General features: G+C 39.0%; 1 long non-coding RNA gene across 1 annotated transcript in view; it reads left to right on the forward strand.

Moving 5' to 3' along the window:
• LOC135207110 (uncharacterized) overlaps positions 1-19,911 on the forward strand; it is an 81,494-nt gene that overhangs the window by 42,505 nt on the left and 19,078 nt on the right. Inside the window, exon 3 of the long non-coding RNA XR_010312880.1 lies at positions 8,833-8,862. This is a non-coding gene — a long non-coding RNA (uncharacterized LOC135207110). The remainder of the gene's footprint in view (positions 1-8,832; positions 8,863-19,911) is intronic.

Below are 19,911 nucleotides of genomic sequence, written 5' to 3' on the forward strand. Positions count from 1 at the left end.
ATTCATAGCTAAAGTAATATTCTATAACATGATTCATGAAATATAATCGGGATCATGATGTATATGATATCAATAGCAGAATGACTAGGAAATGGAAAAAATGTCGTCGGTATCGGAATGACATATACCAAAAGCCTATTGTGGTCGTCAAAATGCGACTTATCTCGCTTTATTTTATTTCTTTTTTTCATTACTGTTCTTCCATTCTCTAAAAATGAAATTACTTTATTCAGTCCCATTTATAAAGAAGTTATGTGGAAAAAATGTCTCTTATTCCCACAAATTTGGAGAGGTACTGGAACATTGTAAATTTGTAATTTTTTTTAAAGTAGTAGAAAGTGGAGCCTACTATATCTACATACATATTACTTTAGTCATTGTAATTTACTTACCTGCTTCGATAGCTTCGTGAAAATAAGCTAGGAGATCTCAGTTGTTGGTGCTTAAAATTATGGTTTTATTTTATGATGGTGTCTTGCCACTCAGAGTAGTCCCTCATATAACCAGCATTTATTTTCATTTTACCGCTGGGCCCAAAGCTAAAATTTAAATCATTATAGTATGTAATTTTTCACTGCCAGAAACAGTAGGTTATTATTTCTTCCCATACGACACTTGGCTGAGTATGCACGCTCATATGTTCAAGATCTATGGAGGGTACAAAAATACTTAAGTCACTGAGTCACTGTCACATGTCCACGTTTTCTGTGGTCGATTTTGCTCATAGCCGCATAGAGCAAGTGGTTGGGGGTGGGGGTTGGGGGAACTGGATTTATTCAGATGCTTTATCCTGCCTCTAAAGACTCGCACTTTTTTGCTTGAATAAATAAAGAAGAAACTAATGCAATAAAAAATGATTAATCGGTGCTTTATACCGAGTAGTGGTACGCCGCTCAGATGTCGCGAGTTCGCGCCCATCCCCCAGAACGGCGAAAAATCACTGGCTCTGTGTACCATGATCAGCTAACGCTACAGTGTGGGATCTGTGGTGGAAGGTTGCAACCAACATTCTTTGGAAGCTTGAATTTCAAGTCAGTGGCCCTATGGGCTTGCTCCATGTGAATAGGCGCCGTATACTGAAACAATAATAATTGCTTCAACACGGGTCAAACCGTTCCTTATGCGAGAGATCATTTTCCTTACTTCATGGGACAGAACTTGTCTATAGTATATATTTAGCTGGTTTAGCGAATTCGATCACACACACACACACACACACACACACACACACACACACACACACATATATATATATATATATATATATATATATATATATATATATGTGTGTGTGTGTGTGTGTGTGTGTGTGTGTGTGTGTGTGTGTAAATGTGTATCAGTTACGGATGCTTACATAGTAGCATGATTAATTAATATATACAGAAGGCTTTCTCTTACGAATAAACAACGGTTCTTGAATGAAACAAAAACTTATGACAAAAGAAGGGAACAATTCCAGCTAAGTAAGACGTCATTAAATCAAGCCTCCTCCTACATTCGCTCTCGAGAAATTTGCTTGTTGAAGGACACAGGAAAGAAAACTTTACCCCTTCCCTTCTCTACTGGCGGATGAAACAAATGCAAAGAGTGCAAAAGCAAGTTGCAGAACAATGCACGGAAATGGGAAGTCCTTTTCTGGTTATATCTAATCTTATCTCGTGCAAGTCCTATCCAACAAGCAATCAGACAACACGCGACAAACACCGGAATGTCTTGTCGATGGCGTGCCCGCTTATTTTTAGTCAGCTACAAACAAGTTAAAGATGTGAGGGATCAGTAAATATATATATATATATATATATATATATATATATATATATATATACATATATACACACTATACATATTTGTGTGTGTGAAACCACATGCTGAAAATATAATGCCTCACTATAACCAAAAACGACCCAAAGATCATTATATGTATGTAGTCTATTATAATATATATATATATTATATATATATATATATAGAATATATATCATATATATATATAGTGTGTGTGTGTTTGTTTGAAAATACATGCTGAAAATATAATGCCTCGGTATAACCAAATCTCTGTCAATTCATTCCTGAATATTTATGGATGAAAGTGCTGCTATGATACGTTAAGAATATTTCAAACAAACATTATAGTTTCCCCCTCCGGGTTCAAGCGTGACTCACTAAATAGTCTTTGGTTTCGGAATACACACAGACGGGAACTCCTTACGCCAAGAGGAGGTGGTAACGTTAGCAATATTCCGTGGCACGAATACCTGTCGATATCAACGTAAGGACGCAGGAAATCGTGGGCATTTCCGTCGGTTTTCCGTCTGTAAGGTCAGCGCTACACGTAAGAATTTTAGATCGCTCGTTTTCTTTTTTCTTTTTAAATACACCTCTTGCTTTGGTGGCGTCAAATAGAAAGCGAAGCATCTCAATTATTTCAGAACAGATGCAAAGTAACAAGTGAAGCTTCATTGTGAACCGACTTATCAATACTTGGTAACCTTCGCGTCAGGGTGAGGTGGGATTCCTTCTCCTCCTCCACTGCATGAGCGTCGCGCTGGGATAGGATGTCTTTAAATGCCGAAATGACAGATCATCTCTGTTGGTTAAGATGAAAATGCAGGTCCACACCAGACCTCTTGTTCTCTTTAACGACTTGCAACAGTGCCTCGATCCGGACAGGGCCGGCTTTATCTCGGCCTACCACCAATAGGGAAGAACACATGTAGGTAAACAGATGAATAAATAGCTGATCTTAATCAGGCAATGTTTTGTTTGCAATAAAGCCTCGCAGCACATACACAGACATTTGAGCATGATCACATCCTGACGCTCCTCTCACAAACAATTCTTTTTAACAGATATTCACAGCAGCATGTCCCACGTCACTGCTGTTTGCATGATGTCCTTGAGCAGTCTTCAGTTTCCCGCATCTTTGCCTTCCGGGAAGGGAGTGAGGGACCACTTGTTGCAGTGGTGGCCTATTCTTGTCATTGGCAGTTAAATTCTGTATTTTTCTTCCTACTTACAGAAATGGTTCGAAGCGTAGTGTTACTTTACTGCGTTTTCTTCATCTTATGGGTTGATCTCATCTCCCTATGATCGCTTGAACCGCCTTGTTGGTCGAACAGGCTTGCCCGCACGTCTTGATTGTGATTGTTGCGGACTTTTCTATCTTTACTTATGGAAGATTTGAGTTTTTGTGCGCCTATGTGTGTGTGTGCGCGCGTGTGTGTTTCTGTCTGTGCTGTTAGTTGATCAATTTTATAAATTTATTTTGTTTTTTTGTCGTAATTTTTGCCTGAATGTCTATTGATTTACAGAATTCATGATTCTGATGTCTCCCACGCAAAGGGTGTAGTCGACACTCAGCCTGTGTCATTTTTATACGATATCCAACGGGGTGTTGTAGTGGCCATAATTATTTGATTTTATAAAGACCTCATGATTTTGAGCGGTAATTGCCTGATGATGATTTGAACATTGTATTATATTGATGAATATGTTTCAGAGGGGTACATTAGGCTTGGCACCTGCGATTGTAATTCAAAATGAACTAACCGTGTTTACTTAACGTTTAGCAGACTTTCAACACTCCATTCATCCCTTTTCCACCGCCAAATATTCAAGTCTCTCCGTAGTTTAGGAGACTGACCTATATCTCCTCCGGTAAAAGACCACACCTTTTTTTCTCCTTCTCTCCCTGCATTTCAGTCCCAGGCTAGGCAAGGACACTATGGTGACGAAAGATATGGAACGTGTAATTCAACCGTATATTTGCAAAGCTCTCGTGGCAGCCTTTTTTGTCCTCACTTCAGTCTTTGCAAGTTAATGGGAGTGGTATGTACCGTCATTGGTTTTCATGTGGTCACATGACGCTATGACGATTTCTCATGGCGTTAGGGAAGCAGTGATGGTATACTTGCTGTTAGAGTACAAAAGCAATAAAAGGGTAGAATTGCCAAAGCAGGGAACTCCAGCGGTTCTTGGAAAGTTACCTAAAGTTACTGAAGATTCAGAGCAAGAACTAAACAGTAATCTTTGGGTTAGAGAATATCACCGATAAGTAATCGTAAGAAGACCCAGAATGGGTTCCGTGTATTGATCATCCTCAGCATTCCTCCTACAAATTCACTAAGGTATTTGGAAGATTCCTGTATCTGTTTCCTGTCTTCGGTGCTTTGCAATGAAACTAGGGAAATGCCTTCACGTACACATGCCTACGGCTTCCAAAGGAAACATTGCCTTAAGCCACCTTCAACATTTAAAGATACGGCTTTGGTCGTATCTAGTATAAGGCAGCTGCATGCGTCAGAGAGAGAGAGAGAGAGAGAGAGAGAGAGAGAGAGAGAGAGAGAGAGAGAGAGAGAGTAAACTTTTCTTTACTGATTTTTTTACCATTCGAAGTCTGGCCAGATATGACAATTTGCTGCAGTGAAAATATTTATTATTATTATTATTATTATTATTATTATTATTATTATTATTATTATTATTATTATTTATTATTATTATTATTAAGATACAGAAACGATTGTTATTTTTCCCTTTCTCTCTGTGCCATGCTTACGAGCAATTTATTAACCTTGGGAGACGTAAAGTTACATTCGCGTACAATTTTGGTCAAGTCTGATTCCATAAAAAAAAAAAAAAAAAAAAAAAAAAAAAAAAAAAGTAAAGGGACACGCGGATGAAAATGATGTTTCGATTTACGTCCACTCTCCCAATTTGGTCGGTCGCTCGAGGCTATCTTGGCCTTTTCGAGAGTTATCCGCCTCTCAGCCATTTACTTATTTGCTGTATTGCGTCAAAAGAAAGAAAAAATTGAAGCTGGAGTTCTGGTAACTCAATGTCAGAGCTTTCTGCTTTGACATGTTGTTGCTTTGTCGATAGCATCTTTTAATGATTCAGTACAGGCATCCAGAATAATAATAATAATAATAATAATAATAATAATAATACCACGAGTCACTAAAATGGTGAAGAAATCCACTGTGGGGTAGATGTAAATATGTATTTTTTATATGTTTATATGTATGTAAAATGTATATTTACATCTACACCGCTGTGAATTTCACCATTATTATTATTATTATATTGATAAAGGATTATTAAAGATATAGAGACTGGCAATTTCCTAGGATGAATGTGCAAAGTGGTGGCTTGACCTCCTTCACAGAGTGAAAGAGGGCCTCTGCTTCAACTCAACGGGTCAGTGACCAAAATAGTATTAAAGGGACAGAGTGAATCTACCTTGCTGAGGAGAAAAGGTGGATCTTGAGCGGAGAAAAGGTGGATCTTGAGCGGAGAAAAGGTGGATCTTGAGTGGAGAAAAGGTGGATCTTGAGCGGAGAAAAGGTGGATCTTGAGCGGAGAAAAGGTGGATCTTGAGTGGAGAAAAGGTGGATCTTGAGCGGAGAAAAGGTGGATCTTGAGTGGAGAAAAGGTGGATCTTGAGCAGAGAAAAGGTGGATCTTGAGCGGAGAAAAGGTGGATCTAGAGTGGAGATAGCAAAAGCTGGAACGCTCTGTTAAACACGACGAACTGCTGCTATCGCAGAACGATAACGCCATTCCAATTAACCACCGAGGAAGGAGGAGGAATTTGAGAAACAGACAAAAAATTCGTATTATTTTACATTCATATTCAGCCATTACCGTCATGGAGCCCCAAGACGATTTGAAGCAGCTTGAAATTTCGTTCAGTGTTGATGCCAGAGAGGATGGACTACGTTATTTCCAATTCTATATAAATCCCCCATCATTTATTGTTAATTAACATCCTATGACTACTAGGAGAATAACAAGACCCCCACCTGTCTCTCTAGAATCTGAAAGTTTATTACTCCCTCCATTGATTTATCCCCAAAAAGTGTCACAGCTGCATTTATGTTTAATGGAATCTCCAGTTACTTTGCAAGTAAGTAAATTTGTAATCTTACTTTTTAGGTTCCAGTAGCCTCCATTACCGTACTCTTGCCAAAGTTTCTAACAGTTCTGCCAATCTGTGTAGCTGCTCTTTACTCTCTCCAGCTAACATGGTATGAGTAGCTGATAATCATCTACTCCACGTTTTCTTCACTTTTTATTTTGCTCCACAACTTTGCAACGCCCATTCCTGTTCTTTCTCTCCCTCTCCTCTAATGACTCCACCTTTAAAAGTAATCTTAGGCTGTTATGGAGGCAACACTCATGTGTCTGCCGAGCATAACTTCATATCTAACAAAGGCTTCCCTATAGAAAAAAAAAAATTTAATCGTTCTCAGCATATCACCATCTACACCATACACCCTCCACTCTGCTCACGCGGCATCATGTCGATTTCTGTTATAAGCTTTTTTCAGTGCCACGCTAGCCACCCCCCCCAAAAAAAAAAAAAAAAATTTTCATTTTATTCTTGGACTTCTCATGCAACTTTTTCATTGTCAACACTTGATTAACATACCTTCCTCTTTGTCAAAACCCCCCTTCCCTTCTGTGAAGTATTCGGTGCTCCATATTGTTTTACTAATATAAATTTTACCTTACACCTTCCGAGCTATGTCTTACATCATTACAAATTGATAATTATTCATCCATTCCTAAATATGGAAATTTCGTCTCAAATATACATAATTTCTGCAACAAGGCCAACAGTAAAGCACACTATTACCACCAGGCTGCGGCATCTTTGGTAATCCCATTAATTCTTTGCACTGTTCAATCTTCATTTCGTTACAGCCCTCCTTACAGCCTTTACAGTCACTTCCAAAAGCATTCTGGAATGTTTCATTCAGTTTTCACCATCCCTCCACTTACTCTTTTAATTCCTTGTCCCTGCACACTTACACCAGCGAAACTCGCTGCCGTCTCCGGGACCCTATCCTTGAATTTTCCTAATCTTCTTTTAAAGCTGTTCCGCTACGGCATCTTTCACTCAAATGGGCTTTCTTTTTTCTTATATGCCTTCCTCGCTTCTTTTCTGTCCTTCCCTCTTGTCTTAATTATATATATATATATATATAATATATATATATATATATATATATATATATATCTATATACACACATATATTACATATATTTTTAATATAATATATTATCATATACCATAAAATACAATATATATACTCACTAATATATACCAAATATAAATAGCCATATAAATATTTATACATATATCATTTAAATATATATAGATATATATATACATATACATATATATTATACATATATATATTATACATATATATATATATATATATATATATATATATATATACACTATATAGCCACATTCTGAACAAGCGAAAACAACTTTGCGTTTCCACTGTTGCCTCATCCAGATTGTGAGGAGTATCAGCAGTTCCTGGTATGGTCAGAGAAGACATAAGAAAAAAACACAGCAGAAATAGGAATTGTAGTGGTATCGTGAAAGGAAGCCAGGAAGGGTAATTGAAGATATTTTTCATTCGAGGGAGAGGGTGTCGCATAACTGAATGTCCGATGACATCGCCTCCTTTCCAATTGCCTACAGGTCTTGTCTTTAAGGAGCCCCACACAACCACTCCATTATTCTCTTTAAACTCATCAGTGCAAAATTCAAACTCTCATTCCGAAATGTTCTCTTTCACTCTTACTGTTTTCCAGTCCTCGACCACACCAATACATTATATACTTAGGCAAAGATCGACATTATTTTTGCGAAGATGAAATCACAGTTCTTCACAGGTAAGAGCATTACGTTTTCGCTGATTAAAGATGTAAGTAAACTCGGATCTTTTTCTCATTTCTAACATTATGGGGTTTTCTGTGGATATTGTCAATTCCGTTAACCTTAAAGAAGTCAGCTCTTAAGCGATTTCTGTTGCCTTTTCGCACGACAAGGTGAAAGTGGGCGTATGAGAAGACTGTTTTGCTAACTGAAAGATACTCAATGATATTATTAAAAAAAAAAAAAAAAAAAAAAAAAAACAGAAAGGTTAGTGACACAAAAAGCCTTATTCTTTTCCTGTCAACTCGGTGGCCGCGAGTTCGATTCTCTGACATTCCATTGAGGCGTCAGAGATGTACTTCTGGCGATAGAAGTTCACTCTCGACGTGGTTCGGAAGTCACGTAAAGCTGTTGGCCCTTTGCTGATTAACCACTGGTTCCATGCAACGTAAAAACACCATACAAACAAACAAAAAGCCTTATGAAAGTTGAGTTAGAATAATTATGATTCAACACTATTTTGTTTAATTCATGCTCAATTATACGTGTTCTTGTTTGAGTCAATAGTTTTAAATACCTAGTTAGTTTTAATCATTAGCTTGAAACTTACTGTGGTGATCCATTAAATATATTAGCTCCCCCCCCCCCTTTTTAATCATCTGATGGTGATTGGTATATGAGTGGTTCTAGGTTTAGTGTAATCAGTTATTGGATCTTGACGATTACATGTAAAAAATGAGACGGATGAGCCGTATAATCACCTATGGCAGTGAGCATGAAACGACACAATTTTGGTTGGAAACTATAAGTGAGGTCAAATCAAGGATATAGTTCACAAACAAAAACTGGACTGATCAGGATACCTTCTGATTAGACTTTCCACAGGGCAATACTGAATATAGCTCGAATTAAGAATTGAGAAACATTCTCTATCCTTTCACGCTTTGGTTAAGTTTTTGTATTTTAATCCACTAGTCCCGACCTAAATGGAAGCAACGGCTTTGTATATCCTGGTATTTGAAAAAAAATAATTTCAAATGTAAAATTCCATCTCAAAGACAGTGTATGTGCACAGTCTAGGACTTAAATGATGGAATTCATGTTTTCTTGCTACTGCAAACTTATTTTAAATACTTTGTATACTTATTTCAGATTCGGAAGACGGAAGAGCAGCAGCAGGCGGTGAGTACTGTATAATGCCCTTTTCTATAACCATAAATTATATACAGCTGTTTTAAACACTTGTAAAATCTTTAAACGTCCCGGTTACGAATATCTCGCCAACTTGCAAAAACAAAAAAACAAAAAATAAATAAATATTTTGGTCTTTGTAATTGGTGGCTCACACTTGGCGGTTTCGATGGTCATTGCTTCTAAGGTTGCATGGCCATCTTCCTTACACTGAGGGAGGGCTAGATGCACAAATTCTCCATATGTATTCTGTTATTGCTAGGCTCTTTAAGTCATTTTCTGTGGAGTTATTTCCAGTTTCCTTATGAAGTGTATTACCTTGGGTAGTTTTTCAGTTTTATTGGGTTTTCTTTCTGTTCAAAATCGGACTTTCTGGTGCTTTAGTATTCTCTCGTCATCCCTGCCTGTGCTCAAAGTTTGATGATATTAGTTTGGGCGTCTTAGAAAGCGTTCCTATACAAGAGAGTTCTCTGAAGTACACAAAACGAAGGTTCCCTAACAATACCATGACTGAACACAAATCACAAGATTTCACTTTGTTATGCTTTTTCACTTACAGTTTTATAGGAACTCCTAGACAAATTGGTTTATTATTAATCATAATTCAGTAATGATATTGATCCTTATCAGGATTCTTACTGTTTATGTTAACAGATTACACTCCAATATGGCGGGGTGGGCATTGTGATAGAAAGCTCTCTCTCTCTCTCCACCCTTTGCAATGGCGGCATGCTGCGCACGGCGATTTCGCGCATGTTCATTCCATGTTTATAGTTCCATAAGCGTGACGCCACATTCATGATATACATTTAAAGACTGTGTATGCCCCAAGCGAGTCAAGATGAGTCTTATGACCTGAGTCATTTTGAATCGGCGCCGTTCCCACTGACTGAGTCAGAAAGACAGAATCAAGCTCAAGTAGCTGCTCAACAGGGACTAGCTGATGGACGCAAACGCTCTCTCTCTCTCTCGTTGAAATAGCGGTATTGCTGTGACTGAGGCGGCGAAGGAGTAGCCATAGGTGTCAAAGATGATGGATTCATGAGATTAATGCTAAAAGGTCAGAGTTTGGAAGCCACGGACATCTATTGCCAGACTTGATAAGTTTCATGACTTCTTCAGAATGACAGCTGAACAATGTAAAATATTAGTGGAATCAAATGCACTAGACATAAGAAAGCAAAACACCAATTACCGACGTGCACTTTCAGTTGAGGAAAGAATGGCCATTTTTTAAGGATTCATAGTGCTCTCCTCTCAGCGGACTCACCGTGACTGATGAAAAATTGGGTCCACCAGAGTCACTGACTCCGAGTCGTCTTGACTCGACTCAACTCGCTTGGTGTAACGCAGCCTAAGGGGGCGGCCCATACACGCTCAGTCGCTCACTCCAATCGTCGTATTGACAACCTTTTTCATCATGTGTGGTGAGGCGTAAAGTATATTGTCAGTTTGGCCTAACATTTCAAGAGTGCGGTTGTGTCTGTGAATATATATATATATATATATATATATATATATATATATATATATATATATATATATATATATATACATACATACATACATATATATATAATATATATATATATATACTATATATATATATATAAATATATATATGAATGAACTTGAGTACTCGGCCAACTCGTTTTTTCAATTTTTTCCTTCGTGGCAAAAAACCATTAATATATATATATATATATATATATATATATATATATATATATATATATATATATGCATATATATATATATATATATATATATATATATATATATATTTCTCTCCATAATAAAACCCTTCATAAAAAAAAACAAGATACATGTATGAGAAAATCCATATCAGGCCATGAAAGGGTTGATAGCCACACTGAGATTCATCGCAACTGGCCGAAGTTACGAGGATTTAAAGTTCACCACCATCATTTCTGCCCAATCACTAGGGAAAATTATACCTGAAACGTCCCAAGCAATATGGACTTCACTGCGGAAGGAAACAAGTTTCAAATAAAAAACAAATATTTATTGTCAATTGAAAAACTACATATAAAACATATATAATAATAGCTGACCGAAAATTTTTATCATTAAGCTTCACATGATCATGTGTATACATCCATTATATTATAAATCATATACATACACACACACGTGTGTGTGTGTGTGTGTATATATAATGGATGTATACACAGAAATGATGGTGGTGAACTTTAAATCCTCGTAACTTCGTCCAGTTGCGACCACGGTCTAGACCGTGGTTGCGACGAATCTCAGTGTGGCTATCAATCTCATACATGTATCTTGTTTTTTTTATGAAGGGTTTTATTATGGAGAGCAATTCCAAAAAAGTCTCATGGTCCATTCTAAGATAATTAAACCAGTCGCCTTTCTCAAATAATAATTCTGACAAAATGTTCATGTGAGATAGCTTTTGTCTTTTCAACAACCAGTCTTTTGTGCATTTTCTCGTTTGCGTTTTTTTTTAATTTAACATCATTTACCAACATACCAGCTGTGCTCAGACAAAGTGTTTCCATATCTTCTGGCGTAAGAGGAGTGGCCATGGGTGTCCTCTCACCACACAATCACAAGAAGAACTGAGACTATACCTGCAAGCCGAAGAGAATAGTGTGTGGATAGGACTGCAGTTCTTCAGTCTTTCATTTCACTCCAACTGGCAGTTTGGAGTGAGCGTGTATGGGGCCTGTCAGTCTCCCTGTCAGTTCATCGAAACTGACGTTAAAACGTATGTGTGGACGGCAGTTTGTGGGCGGAGTCAGTTCACTCACCAAAACTAATGCACTGATGGAATCACCCAAAGGTCTTTCGACTGACTGACAGGTGATCGCACGTGTGGTCGTGTAACCAACGATTTTATGACAGTTTGCCGCTGGATTTCATCTGGGAAGGATCTCAGCCACTCGGGCTAGAATGTGAATAAACTATGTATATAGGCCTAATTCATTTCATTGTTAGACCATGTGGTGTTATTTGTAGACCGTTGCCAGTCCAAATCTTTTGATAAATATAAGAGAGAAAAAAATATTTCCATGTGGTAGACAATTTGGTATAGGCCTCGACCAGTGTCCTGCTTTTTTATGAAAGGTGTCACCAGTGGAAGTAGGCTTCACAGCCTATTTCATAATTAACTGAACCAGCCCCAGGTCTAATTTAGCCTGATTTTCTTTAATAGGCAATATTTAGACCATATTCTGTTATGCCTTTTTGCTTCTTTCCTATTTTGAAGTGAATTGCCGCATCAGCTAGTCTTTGTAGCTCTACATCCTTATCACCCAGTGGAGTTTCCATTGCTGCCATATAGTTGTTGCCCTGACGAAAACTGGGCTGGACGTTACTGGCAACCCACTCCCACTCATTGCCTGGGTCACTTCGCTGTCTCCGACTTCTTTAGACACAGTTGCTCTCATTAGGTGGCAGATTTTCGTAATTTTCACTGCGGTTGAAATTTCATCACTGTGTCTTGCACCAGGATCATAATTATTCATTTAATTTCCTTCTAAATCCCATTCATTTTCATATCTAGAAAATTAACTGAGAAAGTCTACAAAATAATTATCCTCATCCAGAGCTCTTCTCTCGATCTTCTGGCGGTCAGCTCGAGGATGTCGTACACCTGACTCCTCCTATGATATATTGATGAAAACTAATGAATTTTAGGGAAATACGTGCATTTATATGATTTTACTGTATGACAACTGGCAGATCGTAACCATATCAAGAAAAAAGAGGCCAGTATTTCTATCATCAATCTTCAACATAAAAGAAAATTACCAGTGACCATATACGATACAACTGTATTCAGGGCTGCTTTAATTAGTAAACGTACCGTATACGTCACAGCCATATTCAAAGGGCTAATCTGTTAATCATATATATTAAATTATGATATATATATGTATATATATATATATATATATATATATATATATATATATATATATATATATATATATATATATATGAATAACCCCTCGTCAAAATAACATAGGATATTTATTTAAATCCATAAAACAGTGGCCACTTTATGATTCTGCCACTACCTCTATGAAAGATCTGTGACTCAGCTTTTTCTTTCACAAACACTGCTGCCGACCATTTTCTTCAACAGATTACCAAGCTGATTAAGCAACTCCCAAGGATTAAACCAGCTGTACCAACCTCTTGTGAGGCACGCAAAATTTGAAAAAAGCCACAAGGAGACGGAACATCTGCCATCTACCAGATAGATCGGAAGCAGGGGTGGAAGATGATAAAATTGCTCATGGCAGAATATTATTCTGTCCTATAGGCTGTCCTGTGAGCAAGAGCCTGTGCTGGCATAAGACCAGCTTAATGTAAAGCAACAACAAGATTCTTCTTAGACGGTCGGCTCCCAATCCAGAGAACGGTCAAGTCTGACTCAAGTGACCTGAGCCTAGCGATCCCACCTCCCCTCCCTTTTCCATGTCTCCTTGAGATTGCTCCACGTGTTGATTGAATCTTTCCATGGTGTTCCCGCTACCAACTCCATCATTGAAGATGAACGAGCTTAAGCTATCAGGTACAGTGCAAAGTTCATGGTAAGGCAATCTCTCCTTTTTACATTTTCTGATTCTTTTACTTCCATTGCTACAAGCAATGTATGGTACTTAGTCACTCCCCAAGCATCACTCCCAGCCATTGTACTGTGTAACCTGCTACCCCCTTTGAGTGTGGTGATGCTGTGAGTGTCCTCCCATGGTGTTTTTGAATCATTAAGTGTCCCGCAGTGATTTGTTTTGCTATAGTGCCAGGATGTTACATTCAACTTGTGTAAGCCATTGTCCTACACCCTTGTGATTAGTCATTAACATAAGTCCCGCTAAAGGGATCGTGTTTAGTCTTCAAAGCATTTTCCGATCTCCATATTGATGTCGTCATAACATCAGTTTACAGATACCCTACCATGTGCCTCGTTGTGGGAAGTGGATTCTTGTAACACGTGATTCAGGTATTCATCATATCTCCACTATTTTATTTCCATCTGGACCAAGTATTCCAGTCTTCTACTCCAGTCTACAACACAGAGCAGTTCTCACCGCCTTTAGTTCTATCAGAGTAATGAAATATATGTAAGCACATTAGACCTCTAAGTTTACCTAACTTCCTTCACTCTGAAACCGGCGGTCGGTCCTAAGCCGTAATCTTTTAATATTTCCATTTGTGTTATGGTTCCTTAATTCCTTCTTGGCTTTAAATTACTGCAACTCAGATCCGTTGCTCTTGAAAGGAACCACAAACATAACAGTGTACTGTGTTAGAATCGTGCGAAATTCTTTACAATAACGACGATTGCTAAGAACTGATATCACAAGAGCTAAAAGAACCGAAATCCAGAGCGCAGAAAAATCCCGAAAGAGCACACAACAAGATCCAACTTCCTCAACAGGTAAGAGTTCAATGTGTATATTAGGTATTTGTTGTTAGGGTAAAATATTTGACTCTCGTTAGAGTAGTGATACGGAAAAATTAGAAGTGTGAATGCTGTGAGAGGTTTTTCAATCACTAGCTTTAGTTTTTGTGTGTGTGTGTGTGTGTGCGCGCGCTATGCATGAAAGCACGAGGTAGCTAGGTAGTGTTATAATTTACCATGAAGTATTGCCAGGTTTTCTGTGAAACAAAGGAATCGTCAAAATCTCGTGTCGAAAGAGATGACATATTAGTTAGGGGTAAAGACCACTCTGCGTTGTTTATTTTAGTGAGCCACAAATACCACTTTGCATGGTTTTATTTTAGCAAGTGAGTCTCAGAGTGCTGATTGTGTGCGATAGGCAATGATAGGAAAAATAATATCTTTTATGTGAGGATTCTTCTAACCGAAGCTCCAGCAACGTGGCATTGAAAATATTCCCGATATTCCCCCTTTCAATGTAACAAAGGTAAAAGTTAGGATAACATATCCATTTCTGTTCAAGCAAATCATAAGTAATTTCATAACTTCTTTACTAGAGATGTAAGTTGCAATCACGTGAGTTAAGAAGAAAGTTGCCCCTCCCTCTTTCCTCATCTACAATCCGCAGGTAAAACCCTCTTGTGCTTAGGTGTCGAGGTAAACATTTGGGTTGCCAGTGGCCAAATTTTCCCATATGGTAATGTGTGGAATGAGGGCTCAGTAATGCCGAAGGGTGTGAGACCTTGTTGTATTTATTAGCATATTTTGTACCCACATTATCATTGTGAATGAACACTGGATGGCTGAGTAAAATTTTATTTGGTAATTTTCCCATGTATTTGTATTGTATATCGACACTCCGCAAGCCTATCACTTCTTAACCTTCTAAGCCTAAAATCTGAATGCGTGCAGTCCCATACCAGGACTTCCATTTTCTTATATTTTTCTGGTTCCTCGATAATTTAACCGAGTAATCTGCATTGCTTGGAGCCCGAACACCAGTATTTGACTACCATTTCCTTCTGAACAATGTAAGATTTCCCCTTCAGGTATACGACTGTGCATGTGCCCGCGATTGGCAACATCCATTCCGCCTTTTTGTCACAATTAAGAATTCCTTTGATAAATTTAAGTGTTATGGACCTCTGAATTCTCACCTTGAGAATCCACATATTTTCCACTATACACCTACAAATAACGACGGTTTATTCCGCCTCTCTGCTGCATTTAAGTTACAATCCCTGTGATCAATTTAAGTCTTATGAACATCTGAATTTCACCTCTTGAATCCACATATTTCCAATATACGCCCGCAATTGGCAATGTGATCAATTTCAGTCTTTTAGATATCTAAATTCCTAACTTGGGAATGCACATATTTTCCAGTGTACTTCCACGACTGGCGACGTTTTTCTGCCTTTCTGCTGCATTTAACTCACGATTTCTAAGATAAATCTACTCTTTCTTGGTGCCTGAATTCCCATTTCGGGAAACCACCTATACTTTCAGCATATGCGGCTTAGCTTATACCTAACTTTTCAGACTAGTGCTGCCAGCATTTACTCCGGTCAAAATGGCCAGCAATGCAGCGCTGGATGAGGTTAGGACCTTCACCGCAGCTGGAAAGGAATTGGGGTTGGAGAACACAAAACTAATCAAATGGGTGAGCGAAAAGATGAAGGAAGCTGCCCAAGAGAGAAGAGAATCTGATGAAAGGGAAACTGAGAGAAGAAAGAAGATGCTGAAAGGGAAGCCCAAGAGAAAGAGAGAAGCTGCTGAAAGGGAAGCCCAATAGAAGAGAGAAGCTGCTGAAAGGGAAGCCCAGAAGGAAAGATAAACTGCAGAGAGAGAAGCCCAGAAGAAAAGAGAAGTTGCAGAAGGAGAGAGAGAGAGAAACCCAAGAGAGAAGAGCAGCCGCAGACAGAGCACATCTGCTGGGTATGGTAGTCCAGAGTGCCACCCAAGCACCCCCGAGTGTGACGCCCCCTCCCTCACATTCTCACCTCCACAGCATGGGAACCCTCATTAGGGCTTGGGACAATAGCGAGCTTGAAAACCTGCCTTGATCATGTCGAGCAGGTGATTGGGAATTTCATTCTTCCTGAGTAGGCATCTTGCTGACAAAGGGCGAACTGCATTCCAAGCTCTCCCCCTTGACGAGCGACAAGATCTTGCCCTTGTCGGAGAGGCAATCCTTGGGGCTTACGAGCTAGCCCCAGACCAGTGGAGGCAGATGTGGAGGAGCATACCAAAGGAGGCTAACCAAAAATGGACGGAGTGGGTGGCCAAGAAGATGCCAGCCCTCCAGAGGTGGACGAAGGCCTCCTAAGCAACATCCGTTGAGGTCTTAGAAATTTTTCAACTGGAGGACTTGGTGGATAAGGAGGCCTTAGGCCTAAAACCATTTTGGAGTGCAGTAGGAGGGCTGATGCCTACAACACCCACCAACTACGGCAGAGTTCGCTGAAGAAGAGGAGTAGCTGTGCTCTCCCTCTCTCCCCTGCAGCCACCTCTCGGTTTACCCAATGTTCAAATAATCCACCACGGAAGCCCTTGTGTGGACACTGTCACAGACCAGGGCACAGCACAGAGCAGTGTCACTCTAATGCAAAACCTCCACAGTAGGCTCCTGCTATACCACAGAATGGGCACCACAGAAAAATAAGAATAACAACCATTGGAATAGAAAGAACAGGTTAAGGAGAGTTTTCAGCAAAAGCTACTGTGATGCATGTGTAGTGCATGAGCACACTTCTTCATGGGCTCATTGCCCCAGGAAAGCTGCTGCTACTTCCATTGCAATGGCAGTGATGAGTCTGTCGACGCTAGGCCCTGCAGCTCAAGGCCCTATCTTCGTTGCACCTCCAGGAGGTTGTTATCCTGCCCACAAAGTCCGAAGATTCGACGACTGGTGTGCAGCTATCCATAATTCAGGAGGATAAAATTCCTCATGGAGCTTGGGTTGAGAGGCATAAGTTAATCACAATTGAGAGCCTCAACCATGTTAAAATGGTCTTTCCTACCGTCCAGTTGAGAATCAAATGACCTCACTGTTCTAAAATATGTACTTTGACAGTAGCTACCTATATTCACAGAAACTATGACATCTTGTTAGGACAGGATGTTAAGCCTCCTCCTACTTTTGGACAGTATCAAGGCCCCCGCCCTTGTCTAGTTCCAAACCAATTCTACAGTCCTTAGAGACCTGCCTCTACACAGCCAGTGCTGCTTGAAGGTACCAGGCAGTGCCATGCTCTGTCCCCCTAGACATTGAGCTATGTTCAAGTCTTCTCACTCTGCCAGAAATGGCCTCCGTGCCAGTGCCAAAGCAAGATTTGAGTCTTCCTCACGAAGCTACCCGTCGAGGATACTTCTCCTCAGCCTCCGGCAGCTGACCAGTCTCATTGCTTTTAATTCCTTTAGGGTAGGTTCACACAGGGCATTTTTAACTGCAAAGTGAGAAATGCATTGTCGATTGTTCAATGTTAGCTTATGGAATCGTCCACATGTAACCACGGCGTACTGCGGGGTTTCCAATACGTCATGGGAGAGAGATTCCCCTCACCAGTGTGCAGTTGCCAGGCATGTCGAGATACATACAAGTGAATGACATCGTTCACACACAGCAGTGAACCATGCTTTTAGACGACAGCTGGTGCCATCATTGGCTATGTGTCAGCCAATGAGAAAAAGAGATTGTGCATTACCATAGCAACCCTGGTCACCATGTCCTGGGATAACTATGCAAGGGAATTAAGGAAACAGAAAAATCTACTGTGTGGATCAAAGGCAAGAAGCAACACATACATCTATTTCGGGAGATTACAAATTTTGGAAAGTTCCATCTCTAACAAAGAAACTACCAGCATCATTGATGTGGGTGGAGTAGAAGTAGATGATGATGACATTGACTTAACAGAGGAATATCGTAACACGGGAGTCACACCAGCTAAGAAGAAACCGAAGCAGAATCTTAGTGATCAGTATGTTGTTGATATTTTAGAAAAGAGTTTAGGAGCAAGACAAACAGAAGCACAGCTACAGAAGAAGATAAACTGTTTTGCTTGTCATTTTATAAAGAACTGAAAAAGTGCCAGAAAATAACACCGCTTACTGACCAAAATTGAGCTGCTAAATGTACTTCATTGTGCTCTCACATTAGGAACATACCACTCCATTCAGCCACCCTCATCCACTCCCATATAGTCAACCATACCAACATTATCCAGGACAGACTACTCAACCACACTCACCTCATGTCAGTGCACATCAGACAACTTCGTCACCGGCTGCCACAAACAGTTTCTGACACTCAATCAGTTCACCATGCACACCTGAATATGCAACCATATGCAAGCACCTCACACTATAGCAACACACCGACACCACCACCAACAGTCCATCCAAATATTCCTTCCCCAGACTCTGTTAGCCAAGTTTCTGATACACAGTCAGAATATATTGATATGTTTGACTCCTAAAAACTAAAAAAACACGGCATGTTACAAGGAAATAGAATGAATAAATGCATGGCATTTTTTTCCAGGGAAATAGTCGTTTGATTTATATATAGAACATATTTCCTTCAACAAAACTGATTATAATAAAGGATTCACCTTAAAGTTATGACAAGTTTTTGTTTTGGGCAGCTGGGTTCCCTCATCTTCGATATGTTTATCTTGATTGGGTCTAACAGATCATCGAAAGATTTCATAGACATTCTAAAATAATAAAAAATATTTTTCTTCATGTTCTCTTAAAGATGGGTACAGTGTTACAAATAAACCAAAGGTATGTCTATCATGTAAAACTGGGTGTACCCAATGACGTCTTTGGCGCTGTTTGCACATATTCAGTCTGCGGTTCAGCAGCCAAAAGCAAGCTATGTATGTGTATACCAAGTTTTTATATACATATATATATATATATATATATATATATACTATATATATATATATATATATATATATATATATTAAAATCCGAAGTAATGAAGCCAGAGTAGGTATGTAAGAGGACTGAAATAATTTAGATGGAGAAAAGGTTAATAAGACCCGTTTCTTTAATTAATTAGGAATAATATGTAATCCAGCATCGATTCAGTTGGAATTTCGTTAAAAACTGCAGTCAGGAGATTGGGCAGGCTGAATAAGATTTGAAAATCAAATAGACTGAAATTGTATAATAAAGTTAGATTATACTTGAATCTAGTATGATCTGTATTGCTGCACGGACATGTGTGATGGTATGATAGTTAATTAAATCTTAAAGATTTTGTAGATTTGAGAATAAAGAGGAATATTTAAGTTTAAGCTGGAAGAATAGAATTAGGAATGGTAAGGAAGTGTTAAAATGTATTATGAATATTAATGGAAGGTAAGTTGAGAGGGCTTGGACATTCCCTTCACACATCCTCTGGGAGAATATAAGTATAGTATGTGGTAGTGTCAGATGGTACCAGCGAAGGTGGACGACCCAGACTTACTTGAATGAATACTGAGAAGGGAAACTGAAGAGGAGGGGAGATTTGTAGACGGTAAAAAGCCCAGCAAAGGCTTTGAAGGCTACGACGATGATGGTACACAGCGATGCCGTTTTTTCTTCAC

The sequence above is a fragment of the Macrobrachium nipponense genome, chromosome 32 (genome assembly GCF_015104395.2).
Source record: "Macrobrachium nipponense isolate FS-2020 chromosome 32, ASM1510439v2, whole genome shotgun sequence".
NCBI classification, from domain to species: Eukaryota; Metazoa; Arthropoda; class Malacostraca; order Decapoda; family Palaemonidae; genus Macrobrachium; species Macrobrachium nipponense.